Source organism: Anastrepha obliqua, chromosome 1 (assembly GCF_027943255.1).
Source record: "Anastrepha obliqua isolate idAnaObli1 chromosome 1, idAnaObli1_1.0, whole genome shotgun sequence".
Lineage (NCBI taxonomy): Eukaryota > Metazoa > Arthropoda > Insecta > Diptera > Tephritidae > Anastrepha > Anastrepha obliqua.
The window spans coordinates 61,689,723-61,705,643 of NC_072892.1; the positions used below are offsets into that span (position 1 = coordinate 61,689,723).

Here is a 15,921-nt window from a genome sequence, read left to right on the forward strand (position 1 = left end):
CCCTATAAATGTAAATAAATCTCAATATCGGCAATATGGCGCATATGGATGTGTGATCGCGTTAGCCATAATTAAAATGCTATATGCAGGCAACAATTGAATTAAATAGAAAATCCGAAGAATTGTATGCGCGTATGAATAGGAGCGGGCATTTCTTCGTAACAAAAAAAAAAAAAAAAAAAAATTAAATAAAATAAATAAAAAAGAAAAACTAAATAAAAATAAATAAAATAAAAAAAAATAAAAAAAATAATTAAATACAAAAAATCAGTCTCGCTAATCTTGCGCTCAGACCCAAACTCATACACACCCACTTGTTATACGTGGCTTGCATAAAATGCAGCTTTCAATTGCATTACTCATTGACTATTTCTGCATTCTAGCTATACTTTTTCGTAAGGGTTCCTTCACTTGTAGCACACGTGCTTCAAAGCACGATCCCGATCACCTCAACGCTTACTCAACCTGTTAATACGCAAATGTCAGTGAAAAGAGTTGCGTTAATCGATTCATTTTCTTATTATCTTTTTTCTGTCCTCAAATGCAATGCGAAAACCCTATCCATATGCAAAGAGGTATGCAAGTGATAAAAAAAAAAATTAATAAAAAAAAAATACAAAAAAATTTAAAAAAAAAATCATAAAAATCCATATGTGCAAAATTCTTCATTAACAGCAATGTATACTTTCTTTAAAAGTGTTTCCAATCAAACGAAAGATTTATTCTTGTATCCGGCTGAAATTATCTATTTGCTTTTTAACATTTTTTTTTTGTTGCTTGCGTGTCAAAACAATTATTTGAACATCTCATGAGAATTCTTTGATTGAGTCACGCGTCAATGTATCACTTGAAACGGAAGCAAAAACACCTGTTTTTATTTACATTTCCAAAAAATGGCAAGCAATTAATTTTATTCAGAAAATTATGGAGAAAATTCAACTAAGCACACATTTCTTTAGAAGGGCCAATTCAGAGAGCTGATTTTTTTTTTGATAGATTACAAAGAAATTTCCCATTTTTATAAGAAGAAAATTCATTCTCAAGTAAATGCCGTCATAGAGTAGTGTACGAGGGTTACTATTTATATTGTTAGCCTTGGAATAATAAAGATAGGTATAATAGATGGCAGATCTCCCTCTTGCCACTTTGGGGACCCGGAATAAGATAACGTTATGGTTTTCACTCAAGGTGGTAAGGTAATTCCTGCTTTGTTCCACCAATTTAGAGGTTGTTGTAGCCGAATCCAGTGCCTGGAACAGCGATATTACACTTAAAAGAGAAGTTTGCGATTAGTAGCCTACAAGCTTCCCCAATTGCCAGTACCTTTGCCTGCAAGACACTGCAGACACTAGAAAAACGTACAGTAAGAATCCCTTACTCCATTTCTCCTGAGATGGAAAGAGAGTGGCAAAATTCCTATTGAATGTTACCGTCAGGACGATGTAATCAGTCCTCTTCAGGGTGTACTGAGTTTGCCGCAATAATAGACTGACATGGCGATACGTGTTTTCCTTCCAGCGAACCACTTCCTCTTACCTAAATGCACTCACGGTTGCTATCTTCTTGATATGCAGATCTATCGGAATAAGGTGTGCCTAGGACATAATCTGATCGGTGAGGGCACAAGTGTAATTTCTGACAACTCGAGTTAATTCCTTTTTATTTTTTGTAAACTGTCTTACGCCTTTTCTTCCACAAGAACTGTATTTTTATATAGAATGGGGGCATAAAACCGTCCGAAAAAGAAACTTAAAATTTGTAATTACTAATTTTGCTAAAAAAGTTTACAATTTAGATGAAAATTTTTAGGTTTTAAAATTTTGCGAAAAGTTTAAAAATTTGATTCATATGGTTTTAGTAAAAGCATGAACAAAAAAAAAAAAACAAAAATAAATAAAAAACAAAATGTAAAAAATCTAACTCGGAAAACATACAGTCATGGCCTTCGGAGGAAAGTTTTTTCCTATTCCAGTCGAAATTATTTAAATTTTTATTTTGCTTTATTAGATGTGTTTGTGTGAGAAATCGTGCGTTAAACATAACGACTCGGAAAACATACAGTCATGGCCTTCGGAGGAAAGTTTTTTCCTATTCCAGTCGAAATTATTTAAATTTTTATTTTGCTTTATTAGATGTGTTTGTGTGAGAAATCGTGCGTTAAACATAACGACTTGAAAAATGTGCGCTAAATATAAGCAATTAACTCATGACCAAAACATTGATTATTATTGCCTAGGATGTTCGTTTGGAGCGTCAGAGTAGAGTTGGAATTAGCAGAAAGACATGTGCCCGAATAGATGGTGCTAATCGTAGGATTTGGTGTTAAAAACGGATTTTTTAATAATTTTTTGCTGAAAAAATGTTCATTTATGAAGCATTATTTTCTATTCTCTAGAGTTCTTAATTTTTAGAAAGATTTGGTAAGTTAAACCCCAGTAATTTGGGGGAAAATTGCAAAGGTTTGTGTGGCCACTGTAGTAAATATTAAAAAAAAAAAACAATCATCATGTACTGCTAACATATGTCCCTGTATATGTGCTACGTTTCTATTTTCTAAATTGTACTAACGAACTTTACAGTTTTTATGATTAATTTCACTGGGCAACAGCCAAACAAAAAGAAGACAGAATGAATAGAACAATATGAAATATATGCCGCTTGAAGCGCTTGAAAGTACCGCGAAGTTTCAATAGCTAAATGTTCTATTTGCAACGCTTTTGACATTAGGATTTGAACACCCACCCCTGCCTTTCATTTAATTTGATTTGGTTTAGCTTCATTTGTGAATTTTAGGCGAATTATTTACATTTGCTTTTCAAAAATGTTTGAAGAAAATTTAAAGAATGTCATTGAAAAGCATAGATGTATATAGTAGGTATCATCCTTGAATTGTTCCTCGACTCTTGCAAGCTTGCGCAAAGCTGATCTAAATATAATTCGCGCACCCAAAACTTTCGCCTTTGGCGTGTTTGGCGTCTTATCTTGTACATTTTTACTATTAAAAGAAAAATTAGCAATATTTTTTCACAGCTTCTAGTTAAATTCATAATTCAAAAATGTATTATGTATTATTGAAAATGGCTAACATTTCTGTCTCCTTTTTCCTTTTACGAATCATCTGATTGTTATGACAGCGTCAAAGTGCTCATTTGGCTATACAAGTTTTCAGAGCCAATCAGAGCAAGAACAGCAAGCAAAGCCAACCTGCATGGGGCAAGCACCCCAGATCGCATTCAACTTTGCGGATTTTCTTCTGGTGTTTCACGTCGTGTTCACACATAGCAACTCCGTTGCTTGCAATTGTTCTAGTTTTTAGTCTACAACCAACAACAACAAGAAGAATGCCGAGAACAAAAAGGGTGTTTACTGAGCAGGTGAAAAATCCTTTATAAATTGAAGTAAATGGTATTCCAATAACAGGTGTTATGAGTGAATGCATTGCGCTATCGAGAGATGATTAAGATTTTTTATGGACGGAATTGGATGGTATTGATCTGGACAACGTTTACTTTCAACAAGACGGCGCTACGTGCCACACAAGCAACTAAACCATTGATTTTTTTACGGGAAAAGTTTCAAGACTGTGTTATTTATCTCTCGAAGAGGTGATTACAATTGGCCACCGAGATCTTGTGACTTAACACCTTGTGACTTTTTTCTTTGAGGCCAAGTGAAAGAGAAGGGTCTACGCCAACAGCCCAGGGTCGATTCAAGACCTTAAAGATGGAATTCGTGAGGCTATCGAGGACATAGGGGAGCCACTTTGCAATTCGGTTATGGAAAATTTCATGAAAAGGATATTGTCCTGTAAGCGTGGTCGTGGTGGTCATTTGCCTGATATTATTTTCCACAATAAACGGCATACCTTCCTCTTTATAATGAAATAAACATCCGACCATTTATATTAAAAAAAAGCATTTTCCTTTGAATATAAAAATAACACCTCTTATTCGAAAAGCTTTTATATTTGAGCACTTGGCGGCTGCCATCGAAAAGTGCCCAAAGGCTATGGATTCCATCACAATATCATAAATTGTAAAAAAAAAAAATTAATTTTCTTCAGTCATTGAAAAACTACCAACGGCTATTGGCCAGGGTAAATAATTAATGCAATATAGTCCGCAATATAATGCGGATAGTTAAAACACTGAAAAACTGAAGATTTTGTGATAATGAAACCGTAATTGTAAGTTCCACTGAAAAATTTGAGGGTAGTGCAAAATGTCCAACCCTGATATTCACCGTGAAACACTTTCTCAAAAATCTAATTGATATTTTGGTACGCCACAAAAATTTACGTTCTATGCAGCAAAAACAAAACGCCTAAACCAGTGAAGGTTGCACTTTTCACACAAATATTACGTATTATTACTCGTATTATAAGAATGAAGCCTTCAAAATCAAAAAAACGTTACTCTATTTTTAAAAATGGAATTTATAAACATCAAAACAAACTATGTAAATATTACAGTTAAAGTATAGCATAGAATATCGTCAAGTTCATTCATATAAAAGCAAAGCTTATCTGAATGAACAAATAATAAATAAAGCAAACAATTAAACGCTCATTGCTCACTTTTCATTGATTGCATGATGATTTTATGAAAATATTTTTTCAATTACTTGATTATCATGACAGTGGAATTTAGACTTACACATACATAAGCACATATGTTTTGGGTTGAATATACGTATGTATGTATGTATGTGCAAGTGTGTGAAAGTAGAAAATACATACAAATATATTTTTTGGCACTTGAGTGTTGTGCGGAATGTGTGTGTGTATTGTGGAGGTGGCAGAAGGTGTCAGACGACATTATGCAGTGCCTGTGATATATGAAATATGAAAATATATGTATGTATGTATTTATGTAGACACATAGGATGTACATACAAAGGTGTGTAGGCCACACAGTCACACACAAAAACCAATGACGAATCAATGAGACGTCAGGACAGGACAGACCAAATCGTGCCGGCAAGACAGAACTGGTGAGCTGTTGAGGTGCGCTAATGAATGGGGTTTTTGTTAATGTGTCAAGAAACCGGTTTGAAATACAAAAAGTTAATGCAGTTTACGTCATGAATAATTATTAAGTGAGTGGCTTAGGTACAAGGTGGGCCAACTAAGAACAACTAATGTGAAACACAAATAATGTTTTTTTTATTTTTTTTCTAACACAATTGTTTGCTTTTTTTGCAGGTTGTAATTGTGTCCTTGGGAAAATATAAACGCGTTAAAATTATATTTTTTTATATTTACATATGTTTTTCTATTCCTGCCAACGATGCTATGATGCAGATGATGTCGAATGAAGCGTATTTTCATTCAAGTTGTTATGTCAACAAGCAAAACTTTAGATTGCATCAATTACACCCCTCCAGCTGAGTGATACAATGACGATCGGTGACTACACCGCACTGGTAGGCAGCAGGGCCTAGTAAACTGCTTTAATAATAGCAATACCCATCCATATGCATTGTTTGTTGCTTTCTTATAGCCGTAATAGTAATCGAAAATGAGGCGAAACACTAGACACCTTTTTCGGGGGTTCTTATATAACAATGATCGACAACTTTTTATGGCAAACTGTGGAACAGCAAATTAGTTTCGGATTCGACATTTTCTCTCAAGTAACTTTTTACTCGAACGTTAAAAACTTCCGCAAGAAATGCATGGATTCGATAGATTCTTGTTTATTTTTTTAGGTTATGGTTCAATTAACTAAGCTCTGTCTATGCCAAAAAGAAGAAAAAAAAAGTAATTTATCATAGTAATAATTAACAATTTAAAATTTCTTTTTGCCATACTTTTTTTTGGAAAAATTTATGAAAGAATATGAGACGTGCGAACAATAAAACAATAATAAAAAAATAAGAATAATAGAATTAACCCTTAACTGGTATCGTAAATTTGACTAACGAAACTAGTGAACTATTAAAATTAGATTCTAGGATACAAATGTCTAAAATTTTTTTCAAGAATTATTTTGATAGGACAAATAACAAGCTTGTTTTATGAAATTAATAAGTTTTTATTCATATACTTCAATAAAATAAAATTTATAATAATCATAATTCAAAAAAATAAAACGCGTGGGGGCTGCGCGGCCCCCACGATACCAGTTAAGGGTTAAGAAAAAAATGTAATTATAGTAATTTTACATATTAGTAATTTTTTTTTAATTTATGAAAGAATATGGGATGTTCGAACAGTAGTATGATATATTTAACAGAGACCTCTCTTAAGTGGACACTTTCTCTATCCCAACTCTTATGTATCGGAAGAAGTTACCCTTTTTTGAGGGACACCTCTCTTGGACGGACGAAAGCTGGCTGACGATGTGTTCGAGGTTTCACTGTATTACTGCCGAAAAAATACTTTTAGTTGGGTGTTGCCACCTGTTGTTATTTAAAAAAGAGTAGCTTATTAAAAAACAGACAAAGGTACTAAACCATGGGTACCAAGGCAACAATTTTTAAGAAAAATATATCTCAAAACCAATTTTTTTGATTGCGTTGCCACCTGATTTTTTTTATAAAAAAATATATATATATAATATATATCACACATTTCAGTTGAATATTAGGGTATAGGTGTCAAATGAAGGCTTGAATAAAACAATATCTTTAGCTGGTGTTGCCACACGTTGGTATTAAAAAAAAAACTTATTAAAAATCAGACAGGAATTAACAGCACGGGTACCAAGGATAATATTTTTAAGAAAAACATAAGTTATATCTCAAAAATATTAAGGTATATGTATCAAATGAAAGCTTGAAGAAAACAATATTTTTAGCTGGTGCTGCCACCTGTTTTTTAGAAATGTAAAATGGATTACAAAAATGTATTAATTGTAAAAAATTATGTATACCCATATATCTAAGTAGCTTTAATCCAAAAACAATTATAAAAAGCGTTGCCATATAATTTTAGAAACAAGTGAAATGAATAACCAAATTTATTAAAGGTTAGGATATCGGTAACAAACAGGATGTGTTCAAAAGAATGAACAAGGCTTCAATCAAAATTATTAGTGTATGCGTTGCCATCTAATTTATAAAGCGCAAATGGTAAACGTAGGTTCGAATCTCGGTGAAACACCAAAATTAAGAAAAAGTTTCTTGGTCGCCCCTCGGTAGGCAATGGCAAACCTCCGAGTGTATTTCTGCCATGAAAAATCTCCTTATAAAAATATCTGCCGGTCGGAGTCGGCTTAAAACTGTAAGTCCCTCCATTTTGTAGAACAACATCAAGACGCACACCAAAAATAGGAGGAGGAGCTCGGCCAAACACCCAAAAAGGGTGTACGCGCCAATTATATATGTATATATATACAAGTTAAACATTCATAGCTCTCATTTGGCCCACCCTGTATATAGACATAAGTACATGTTTACATGAGAATAATATAAAATGCGTGAGGAAATTGAATATAAAAAAATTTACAACTATGTAAATACATACATACATATCCATAGTTTAAGGCTCGTAAAAGAAGAAACGACTAACGACTTGTTGTCACTTGAATTAATAAAAAAAAATTTATTTCGTGATTATGAAAGTGATAATTAAAATGCGACGGAACTGCTGACAGTCATTCGGAATAGAAATAAAAATAGTAATGGAAGAGCTGTTGGCTAACAAATAAGTCATAGTGAAAAAAGTTTTGTCAATAAGTGTGACTAATTGCCTGGTGTGTATCTATGCATCTAAAAAGGTATGTATGAAAATGTAGTGTGTTCATATGTATGCATGTATATAAGAACATGTATATAGTATGTATGTATGCACATACTATAGAAAAATATGCTCGCTGGGATAATTGTTTTGTAAAAGCCTATAGATTGGTTGAGTAAATGATGCGGTGTTGAATTTATTGCATCATTTACTATGTACCTCTGTGTGTATGCCAGGCAATTCTATGGAAAAGTATCAAAAACTGTGCGAACGAATTACTGAGAATTTTGCTTCATTTCAGCACAACCCAACGACCTTACAGCCATCAATTTATTATATGCACATATATTTATACATGTATGTATGTGTGTAACTATAACAAGTAAACTGGTTAAATATGTGCGAATAGAAAAAAAACAAAAACCATTTTTTCCATACAACATGCTTGACGGGAACACTCCATAATATCGATAAGGCATAATCCATACAATTTGAAAAAAAAATCAGACAAGGGCATACAGTTGAATCTCTCAAAACGCAACGGCTTCATAAGATAAAGAGCGATTTGATATCAAAAGGCCCAAGTATTTTGGACGTGGATTTAAATTTTTGGAATATTAGTTTATTTGCAGTCTTGTGTATAAGGAGAAGTAAACTGAAAAAAATTTGATAAAAAAAAGTTTTAAGAAAACTTTATAGTTCAGGGATTTATTCAATGTTGAAAATTTTTAGGAGAAGTTTTTTAAGCCAAATACCTTCGGTTCTTTTATTTTTTAAGATAAAATATACCTTAAATGTTTTTCTTTTATTTAAAAACAATTTTTCGTGTTTAATTTTTTTCAAAAAAATTTAATTTTTTTTAAATTTTTTTCAAAAAAATTTAATTTGGTTTTTTTTTATTTTTTTTTAGGGAAAAATAGTTTAATTTTTTTTGTAATTTTCGAAGAAATCCTCAGATTCGTTTTTTTTTTCAATAATAGCAGAGATAATGCTCAGTAGTCCCTAAAAGTTTCATAGGGGGATTCCAGTGAAAAATACCGGTATCTGCTAACTAAGAAATAGTTTTTACACAGCTTTGGAGAAACGTTTACAATAGACAAACTTTCCTACTTAAGGATGCTGACATGTGTTGGCTAAGCTCTTTCATAAATTTTGTTGACCTATCCGCCTATGTTCGATTGATTGTAAGCTGATAGCCCATAAAAAAGCTCTACCAAATACTGTGAATACTGCAAAGCTAAAGCGTTTTTCAATAGGTGCGCTTCAACTTTTTTCTGATAGGGAGGGCGAACGACGCAATATTTTTTATTTTTCGCTTGTCATTTGTAAACTTCATTAGTATACACTTCATCATGGAACGCTACACACTTGAGCAACGCGTTAAAGTTATTCAGGCTTATTATGAAAACGGGCGTTCAAATCAAAATGCATATCGCGCACTTCATCTTCAGTGAGGACGCACATTTTCACCTCAGTGGATTCGTCAATAAGCAGAATTTCCGCATTTGGGCGAAAGATAATCCAAGAGAGATTGCCGAAAAACCAATGTACCCACAAAGAGTAACTGTTTGGTGTGCTTTACATGCCGGCGGTCGCCACGTTACTGTGAATGGAAATCGATACCGCGACATGATAAACGATTATTTTTGGCCGCAATTGAATGGTATGGACTTCGACGACATGTGGTTTCAACAGGACGGGGCCACAAGCCACACAGCACATGCTACAATTGATTTGTTGAAGAGTAAGTACGATGAGCGCATTATTTCCAGAAATGGACCGGTCGAATGGTCGCCGCGCTCGTGTGATTTGACGCCTTTAGACTATTTTTTTTGGGGTTATGTGAAGTCATTGGTCTACAGTAACAAGCCGGCGACGATTTGTGAGCTCAGAGCCAATATTGAACGCGAAATTGCTGGAATTTCGGCCGATTTATGCAAAAGAGTGGTCGAAAATTGGGTTCAACGATTGGACTTCGTAAAACATGCACGCGGTGGTCATGCAAAAGAAATTGAATTTCATACTTAAATGTATATGTTCAAACTCGATAATAAAAAAAAAAATTAGTTCAAAAAGTCAAACCGTTTGTGTTTTATTCAAAAAAGTTCAAAAGTTGAAGCGCTCTTACTGAAAAACGCTTTATTAAAACCATTTTCACATTGCAGTCAGGGTTTTTCTGATATACAGTTAATATACAAACACTTTTGTTTTGATTAATTTTCCAAAATCATTCCACCTGCTGCTGCTGGGCGCCGAGTAAAATATTTCATTGATTTACTAATATAAAATTCGATCATGAAATGGTTACAAGGTGAAGCAAAATCAAAGCAAAAGTAAAAAAAAACTTATATCAAAATCTATAAATCTGTGCACCTTTGATGCCCGACCGTTTCACGGTCAATGGGCAATGACTTTATCTTATGTTTTATTCAAATATATAGAAAATCAGCAAAATCTTGCATTTGTTTATGAAGCTGAAACGCAAAAAAAAAAATAATTTCTCAATTTATGAATGGAATTTTTACTGAAAAGGGCGGGAAGAATATAGGAAACTGTTATTTACGTCGGCGTTATGTGTGTTATGATTAGAAGAAATGTTTTGCTATTTTCCTATTTGCAGCAAGTTAATTTTTTTTTTTCAGAAAAATTTGGTTAACATCAAAGTATGACGTTAATTTTGAATAAAAAAAGATATAAAAAGAGCGTTATAAATTTTTTCCGCAAAACAATTTTGTTTAAAATAAAATTTTTTTTAATTGAAATTGGAATTTTTTTCTTAAATTTTACGCACCGTGAAGTTTTTTATAGGTATTAATTAAAAATATAAAAACCATCTGTTGTGCGACGATGGCATGAAACTGTAGGTACTCGCCGTCTTTAGGTCATCATCGAAATACACATCATAAATTGGAGAAAAAGCTCGGCCAACCGCTAAACAAAGGATGTAGGTATGGATGACTGAAGGAATAACTGAGCGAAGTTGGACAAGAGTGTTGGTAAGCTGCTACAACAACAATAAGTCTGAAAGATATATGTCTTACTTATGCCAGATGCATGAATGTGCCAAATTTTCCAATTTCGATTTTGTAGGTTGATTCGATTCACCTTTGGACGTTCTATGTTATATGTTACAAAACCCAGACGACCATGCGTACAAAGAAACCACAAACAATTTTTATATCAGAAACTAAACCTTACAATTTTCATAAAGCAATAAATATCAAAATTTGATTTCCCAACAGTTTAATTTTTACCAATTCATATTTCTGGAATAGGGGTCCGTCCTTTAAAAGTCCGTCGTGATCTAATCAAATTGGCTTGTGGTTATTTTGGGAAAAGAAAAATCATATTTTAATACTAAAAAACATGTTTGCTATGATTATATTATTTTTCCCAAATAATCCAGTAAATATAATAAATATTTTTAAGAAAAGGTATAGGCACCTGGTTTTATGGCCCTAATTAAAAACAATGAGTAGACATTATTATAGAAATACTTTCACCAATTGGTCTTAAATATTCACGCGAAGGCTAACTAAAAGTGGAAGGCATTCGCCCTATTCATGCCACAATACCAGCATCACTACTTAAAATGTTGTAAGCCAAATAAATTAATTCATAAACTATATGAACTCATCAACAATCTACGCAAATTCAAATTTTATGTATTCGGAGAAAATTTTTGTAAGTAATGAAAATTTTCAGTCTGATTGAAAAGGGGTTCTAAATAGGAGCGTTTGAGTGTAGAATGAAATATAAGCACGAATGCTTAATAAACTTTGTTCAACGCACTCGTGCTTCTATTTCATTTTACACTGTTCAGACATGTACCTTAATGGAGGCTGACGAACACCAACAAAATAATACATATCGCCGAGAGATGGAAAGTAAACAAAGAATAAAAAAACGAGTTTATTATTGAATGTGCTGTGTGACACAAAGTGCCGTACAGCTGGAGCCCTTTTGAGGAAGACGTAAAAAGGTACGAACAGCCCACTTATCTTGATAGTTATGTTCCATGAGTCACATAATTCATATATCATACAACCTTGACTGCCGTAACTTCATTAACATAGTTGTCATGCATTTTCTAAAACCAGTCTCAGCTATTGATGAAAATACATACATAAAATGGGGCTTCAACTGGGGATATCCCAATTAAATATTTTAACACTTATATTTTTTTATGTTAAAATGCCAATTAAAGTTTATATTTATGTAGATGATGAGGATAAAGTTTATGAACGAGCAAATACTGAAAAAATTACTACCGAAATTCTATTATAATAGTTTGGTGGTCGCTTCAACTCTTGGTCGCATAAGCGTCCCACCAAACTGTCTTTCCCTACCATATGCACTGGATAAATTCAAGTCCACATACTCCTTATTAAATGTTCCTGTGCCAAGGGGGCAAAGTACCGAAACAATTGTCGCCTTAGTTCAAAATAAATCGAACCAGTCGATTGCACAACGTTCACTGGAATTGGGAGTCTGTTCTCTCGCTCCAATTATGACAAATTTTGCTTAAAAATCTGATAAAATCAAATTGACGCAAAAAGTGAAACTCTTGACCATTTGAAGCACCAAAAATTCTCCGATTGTATTCTGCAAAATGTTTGAAGAAAATGTCTGCTGGTGTTGGATGTAAGGCATGGAAATAGTCACCATCTTATCTTACGGTCCATATTGTTGACTTTGACCTCAGTGATTTATAGTTCTGACAAGATTGTGACGTATGCCATATAGCAGTTCAAATAAATGATACTTTGAAGGAGTACATTTTTTTTCCTTGCTCACTCCACTCGGGAGCATAGGGCCTCGACAAGACTTAGTATTGCGTTGGTTGCGTTAACCCATTTGCTTTCTGACAGGGTAGGTGATTATCCTACCGCTAAGGACTGGATTAGCAATCACCTAATCTCTAGAAATGGTCGATTTAACTCCCTGGATTTCTTTTCATGGCGTTACTTTAAGTCGTTGTTTAATGCAAAAAAGACTCGGAAAGAAACTAATAGTAGTCACGCACAAGTTCACCCGCTCACGGCGCCCCCCTTTGATAGACCCTGTCAAATATTTGATGTTTCGTAGAATTAGAAAAACCTATGCAGAATAGCTTGAAACCCCCTCTTAGTGCAAAAGCACGCAAAATAAAGATTTGAATGAAATCACGATAACAATTAGATTAGTAAGTGCGCCGAAAATAGACCGCAGATTCAGGCTGGCTAAAGCCATATGCACATACACTGGCACATAATTATGAATGCTTACGAATGCTTTTGGAACGCTTGTGGATGAGCAATTTGTAAGTTCGATTCGCTTCAGTAAAATGCAATGCTGATATAAAAATGTTCGCTAATTAAAAAATTCTAATGACCCTCAACGCACAGGCAATATTTTTCGTACCCACTCATCACTAGCTGATCGGCCTAAGGCTTATGGATTATTGGGTATGATTTCATTTAATTGCGCATTGCAGAGTGTTTGGAAATTATTTGACTTGCAGGGCGGCGTGTAACGAAATTTGCGAAATAAAACAACAACTAAACGTAATTCTGTATTTTGATAATTCTAAGCGCAAGCCTATAAATTTGAATGGAATTTCAGGAATGTCTTCTAGACCTGGTGCGTGGCACTGATTTGGCGTTTGCACGGTGATTACGAGCACTTCGCCAAATTTATTGCAAAATAATGTTTTGTTTATGGTTTTCGGGTAATTTGCAGCTCTATTATTTACTTAGTTGATTTTTAAATAGCTTACATTTTTCGCAAGTATTGATTATTTTCGCCTTACGCTCATACATTAGGGAGCGACGTGTATTTAAAAGCGCTAAGGGAAGAAGCCAATTTTTCTATTGCTCCCAGTTTTTGTGTTTTTCCACGGTATGTGACGTCGATTGCGTATCTGCTCGAAAAATTTCCAAACAACAATACATTTAATCAGCAGTTGCGCATATACAAATACAGGGTGTAGCAAATATAAGTGGGTTTTTGTGCCGTTGGTTTGTTTGACACTGACAGCTTCTTACAGTCAGTCCAAAAAGTTTTGGCAGTTCTTTTTCATTTACAATAGTCACAATGTTTGCCATGCTAAATCTTTTTTTATTAATTTTGTGTACAAATATAGTTTTTAGTATAAGAAAAGCCGTATAAATCGAAGTTTTAAACTTTGGTAAAAATCTAAGCAATAATCAGGAAATTTTTGTTTTGATATGCAGTTTGGTAGTAAGGGGGAAATTCCCCAATACACTCATAGAAGTCATGCAGGATTTACTAAACATGGTTGAAAACTGGTCAAAAGCAAATGGGCTAAGCGTCAACCCCAATAAAACTGAACTCATCCTATTTACCAGGAAACACAAAATTCCAAATATAACTCCTCCGACTCTAGGTGGAACGGCACTGTCATTCAGTGATGAGGCCCGCTACCTAGGTCTAATACTAGACCGAAAGCTAACATGGAAGGCAAATGTCGAAGATAGAGTAAAAAGAGCGACAATAGCACTATACTCTTGTAAACAGCTAATAGGACTAAGTTGGGGTCTCTCCCCATCTATCGTATACTGGCTTTACACGGCAATTGTCAGACCAATCCTAACATACGGCATATTAGTATGGTGGCCAGCTTTAGATAAATTGTATGTCAAAAGAACCATGGCACACGAACAAAGAATGGCCAGTCTTTGCATCTGCGGGGCCCTCAGAACCACACCCACAGATGCACTAAATATTATTCTTAACATTCTACCAATAGAGCAGTACGGTAAGCAAACAGCTGCCAAAGCAACTTTCAGACTAAGAGAAATCGGCCTACTCAGAACGTACCAAAGAGGGCACTCCTCAATTTTAGAACAATTCCCCTGCATTCCCAGCACAACGGATTTCTGTAGGACCAAGGACATCAATTTCGATAAATCCTTTGTCACAGTATTTCCTTCCAAAGAGGAATGGGATAACGGGCTCATTGTCAAGATAAATGACTTAAACATCTACACAGATGGCTCAAAACTAGACAACCAAGTAGGCGGAGGGGTCTACTCCGACAAACTCGGAGTATGCCAATCATTTCGCTTGCCTGATCATTGCAGTGTATTTCAGGCGGAAGTCACTGCCATAAAAGAGGGACTTAAAGAGATAAAAACGAGAGTATTATCCGCAAATGAAGTCTTCATTTACTCGGACAGTCAAGCAGCAATAAAAGCGCTGGAATCAAAAACACACTCGTCAAAAACAGTTCTAGAATGTTTTAAACTACTAGATGACGTATCTAAGTGCTACAAGGTGCACCTTATCTGGGTGCCAGGCCACAGAAACATTGCAGGAAATTGTAAGGCGGACGAACTTGCAAGAACCGGTACAACGCTCGGTCTCGAACCGGATAAGGCGCTGATACCCATGCCCATAGCCACTTGTAAATTACTTATAGACAGGGAAACCATCAAAAAGGTAAATACAATCTGGCAAAACCTCACAACATGCGAACTAAGCAGACAGACATGGCCGAACTGGAACAGCGGTCGATCGAAGATCTTGCTACGATTCAACAGAGAATCTATAAGAAAAATGATAGGTGTTCTAACTGGTCATTGCTTAATAGGCAGCCACGCTAGAAGGTTAGGACTCCCTTACTTCGATTTCTGTAGAAGCTGTCTTAATACAGAAGAAGAGGTGTGAGTGTGAAAGCCTAGCTATGAGAAGGCTGCGTACTCTCGATGCAGCATTTCTAACCGATGTAGCGGACATAGCCCATCTAAAACTAACGAAGCTCTGCTCGTTTATTAAAGCAACCGGATGGTTTGAAAAGGAACACGTAGAGTAAGGATAAGCTCCAGTGGTATCACAATGGACCTGCCGAAGGTCTAAGTGTGTCTTGCGACAACCACCCTACCTACCTACCTACCTACCTGCAGTTTTATAGCCCATTTAATTCAAGCGGAGCAAAGCGCAAGTATTGTATGAAATTCACGTTGACTTTTACAAATTTTTTGCTGATGGTCTCAAGCGTTCAAGAGCTGAATCGCAGAAAATGTATAAGATCGTCAGTAAAAAAATATATTAAAAATAGATGGAAATTTTCAACAACTTCAAACGTGCACTAGAACTTAATATGCTAAAAAATTGCTTATATAAAAAAAAATTATAATAATAATAATAAAATAAAAATAAAACAAAAAATTCTGATTAAAAGCTCGAAAATTTGTTGTGAATATCTTCATTTCTTTATCGTTTTATCAATAAATTTT

The 15,921-nt window shown here is 34.5% G+C and overlaps 1 protein-coding gene across 5 annotated transcripts in view; it reads right to left on the minus strand.

The window, feature by feature from the left end:
- Positions 1-15,921, minus strand: part of LOC129245461 (regulator of G-protein signaling loco) — an 89,153-nt gene that overhangs the window by 43,220 nt on the left and 30,012 nt on the right. The window lies entirely within an intron of this gene.